At 37.8% G+C, this 4,352-nt stretch overlaps 1 non-coding gene across 1 annotated transcript; it reads right to left on the reverse strand.

The window, feature by feature from the left end:
- Positions 1-2,859: 2,859 nt before the first annotated feature.
- Positions 2,860-2,932, reverse strand: Trnag-ucc (transfer RNA glycine (anticodon UCC)). The gene has a single exon. It is a non-coding gene; the product is annotated as a tRNA-Gly (tRNA).
- Positions 2,933-4,352: the final 1,420 nt, after the last annotated feature.

Consider the following 4,352-nt stretch of genomic DNA (forward strand, 5'->3'; position numbering starts at 1 on the left):
TTAACAGATATTTGATCTTTAAATAAATAAACTCAAAGGTTAAAATTCTTCCTACAAAAACACTATCAGTTCTAGATAGTTTCACAGAAAAGTTCTATCAAACCTTCAACAAAGAGATGACCCTTATTTTATATATTCTGTTCTAGATAATAGAAAAAGACAGAATGTTTTTCAACACAATGTATGAAGTCAGTATAATCTTTATGCCACAATCAGACAAAGAAAGGAAGTTTAGAGGTAATCTCAAGTATGAAAAGAAATAAAAATATATGGATGTAGCTCATGCCAGAATTGATAATATCCATGCATGGTTAAAACAAAACAGAAATTCTTGGAATAAAAAGCAACTTCCTTAATCTGACAAAGGTTGCTCCCCAAACTGTATAAACAGGATACCTAATTGTGAGTTGTTAGAAGTACTTCTCTCAGTCAAAAACAATCAATCCATGAAAACCTATTTTCCCAACTTATATTCATCAGCATACCGGAAGTTTGAGTCACAGAGAAAGAAAGAGAGACAGACAGACAGACACAGAGATGCAGAGAGAAAGGAAGGAAGAAAGGAAGGAAAGAAGGGTGCAAAATTTAGAAAGAAATTAAACTAACAATGACCAATTACCCAAATTATCATAGAAAATCCAGAGAATCAATGAATTATTAGAATTAATAATAGAGTTTTTTAAAACTGAGCTGCATTTTTTTCTTTTTCTTTCTTTTTTTTTTTTTTTTTTTTTGGTACTAGGATTGAACCCAGAGGCACTTTACCACTGAGCAATATTCCCAGCCCTTTTTATTTTTTTATTTTGAGACAAGATCCTGCTAAGTTGCTGAGGCTGGCTCAAACTTGTGATCCTCCTTCCTCAGCCTCCTGAGTTGCTGTAATTACAGGTGTGTACCACCATGCCCAGCTGAGTTGCATTTCTATATACACCAATATAGCAGTATTGAAATCCATAGCTGGGCACAGGACTATAGCCCAGCATTTGGGAGGCTGAGACAGGAGGATCACTTGAGACCAGGCTGGGCAACATAGTGAGACCCCCATCTCAAAAACATATAAACAAATCCTTAAAATTCTTAGGAGTAAATCTAACAAAACATGTCATAAATGTTTTAGAAAAAAAATATTCTGAAACTAACTGGAAGAAATGAAAGGAGACCACATAAATGCAAAGATACACCTTGTTCACTGGAAGATCCAATATTATAAAAATGTACCTTATTCTCCCAATTAATCTCTGAATTCATACTTCCAGCCAAAATCTCTCCAGAGTTTTGGCAAGTGGATTCTAAATTTGATATGAAAAGATGATTTTGAAGAAAAATAAAAAGGTAAAAAAGGTTTTCTGTACCAAAAAAGACCACTTATTAGAAAGTTATATGGAAATATGGCTGTGGCATTAATGCAGTTTGGAAATAGATCAACAGCACTAAATAAAGTGTTGCAAAATAAGACCTTTCATACACGAAACGTGCATACAACATTAAAATCAGCAAGGATAATCAGTCAATAATCAGTGCCAGAAAAAAATGATTAATTATACGGGAATTAAAATTACACACCTACCTCACAAAATCTACAAAGGAAAATTCTCTGTAGAATAAAGATGACAGAAAAGCCAAATGGACAAAGGATATGAGCAGGCGAGTTGCAGAAAAAGAAATTCAATTAACACAAAATTAAAATGCTCAAATTCACTCATAATCAGAGAAAGGCCAATAACAACCAAACTGAACTAGCATTTCATTCTACCAGAAAGTCTGACGATGTCATCAAACACTGGCATGGATGTGGAACGGAAGAAATTCATGAGCTGCTGGCTGGACCATAGACTGAATCAGCCACTTTGGACAGCAATGTATGTGCATGTTCATAATTCTTAGAAACTCTCACACATGTGTACCCAAGGAAGCAATTGCAAGACTATCAATTCTAACACCATTTGCAACAGTGAATACTTAGGAACCATCTAAATATCTACTAACAGTAAAGTGGATAAATTGTGGCATATTCATAAAAAAATTTTACAATAATCAAGATAAATAAATTTGGGCTGGGTCTGGGGCTCAGCAGTAGAGCAATCACTTACCATTTAAAAAGAGTTTGAGTTGATCCTCAGCATCACAAAAAAAAAAAAAAGAACTTGATCTAAAAGTGCCAACATAGATAAAGTTCAATATTCATGGAAAGATGGTACGATAACATTCATATGAAATTTAAAAGCACAGTGAGTTTTATTTGTTAAACATTCATATGGAATAAAATTATAAAGAAGTGAAAAAAAACCATTTGGTTTATTACACTGCACACATGTTAGTCAGAGGGTGAAAACATAGTTTGCTTGGAGATGTACATATTCGTAACTCTTATCACCTCCTTCACATGTGCCCAAGAATATACGGCAGTGGGGGTGCCTCTCAGTGGTAGAGCAGAGGTCCACAGGTCAATATTTTAAGATTATTTTTGTAACTGGCTGGGGATTGAACCCAGGACCTTGTGCATATGAGGTAAGCACTCTACTAACTGAGCTATATCCCAGCCCTTGAAATATTTCAATATAAGAACATTTTAAATATGATAAAATCAGGGCTGGGGTTGGGGCTTAGCAGTAGAGTGCTGGCCTAGCATGTGAGAGGCCCTGGGTTCCATCCTCAGCACCACATAAAAATAAATAAAGGTATTGTGTCCAACTACAACTAAAAAATAAATAAATAAGGTAAAATCAATCCTGACTGACATATGCCTTCAAATCTTTTCATTATCATCTTTATATAGTATGCTGTGTTAGATATGTTTTTCTACTACTGTGAACTTGAGTAAGAATGGCCTATGAAATGCTGATTTTTTTTTTTTTTTTTTGGCGATGCTGGGGGTTGAACCCAGGGTCTTGTGCATGGAAGGCAAGCACTCTACCAACTAAGCTATATCCCCAGCCCCCTGAAATACTGATTTAATAACAACTTTTTTTTTTTGGTAACAGGGATTGAACTCGGAGGCACTAACCACTGAGCCACATCCCAGCCCTTTTTTTTTTTTCATTTTATTTTAAGATCTTTTTATTTGTTGTAATTAGTTACACATGACAGTAGAATTCACTCTGACACATCATACATATATTTTATTAGAGACAGAGTCTCAGCGAATTGCTCAGGGCCTCCCTAAATGGCTGAGTCTGGCTTTGAACTAGGAATCCTCCTGCCTCAGCCTCTGGAGTCGCTGGGATTACAGGCGTGCGCCACCGTGCCCAGCACATTTCTTACTTATAACAACAACAACAAAAGCACATTTATTACATAATGCAGTGTTAGTTCCATTTGGAATCTAGTAAGGAACTCATTTAAAAGTAAGCAGTGCTTTCTGAAATTGCTTCTCTAGGGTTAAGAGTACAGACAACAGTATTTAGAACAAATGAAGGAATGATCAAGGAAAAGGTGAAACAGACCGAGGGTGGAGCTATTTGAGATAAACTGCTGAGGAACCAGCAGACAGGAAGCAGAGGAAAAAGGAAAAGAACTAAAAGAGTTGCATGTGCAAGACGACAGTGACGGGAGGAAAGGCCACAGTTCTTTATGGAATGATACAAACGAGTTTAAGAGGCTAATTTAGGGCTGGGGGTGTAGCTCAGGGAAGAGTGCTTGCCGTAGCAGGAGGCACTGGGTTTTGTCCCCATGGGGATGGGAAGGGAGAAAGGGTAGACTCAAGCTAAATGTGACTTTATTACTGAGGCCACAGAATTTTGTCATTACTATGGTCTTCTTCAGCACCCTTATTGCAGAATGAGGAAATTGAAACTGAGGGAGTTTCAAGTCCATCCCCCTGCACCCGCCTCGGCAGTGAACTTGGGAGCTAAAGTAGAACTCCCCCCACTTGAAGGCATCTGGGGGTGATTCTTCCGCTTCAAGCTTCGCATGGGTCTCCACATGCGGTGAAGGGGTGCTGGGGGAGAGTGGTGTGTGAGAGAGGAACACCAAAAACTCAGTCTGTGCAGAAAAACTACAGAAATAGTGGCCGCAGAGTGACATGATCATTAACTTTTTATGTCTGTATAATCTTGTTTTTAAGTCTTAAAAAAAAAAAAAGTCCTGTGGGGCATGATTCTGCTGTCACAGGTATTTTAATGGACAAATGATATGGAGAATTTATAATGGAGAACTAAAAGTGGAACGTTGTCAAAGTGTGTGTGTGTGTGTGTGTGGAGCGGGAGGATTAGAACCCAGGGTCTATGCTAAGCATGTGGTGGGCATGCCTGTAATCCCAGCCACTAGGGAGGCTGAGGCAGAAGATCACAAGTTCCAGGTCAGCCTCAGCAAGTTAATGAGGCCCAAGCAATTTAGCTAGACACTGTCTCACA

The sequence above is a fragment of the Marmota monax genome, unplaced genomic scaffold, assembly GCF_021218885.2.
Source record: "Marmota monax isolate L192 unplaced genomic scaffold, Marmota_monax_Labrador192_F-V1.1 WCK01_AAM20220418_F8-fsc02545, whole genome shotgun sequence".
Classification (NCBI taxonomy): domain Eukaryota; kingdom Metazoa; phylum Chordata; class Mammalia; order Rodentia; family Sciuridae; genus Marmota; species Marmota monax.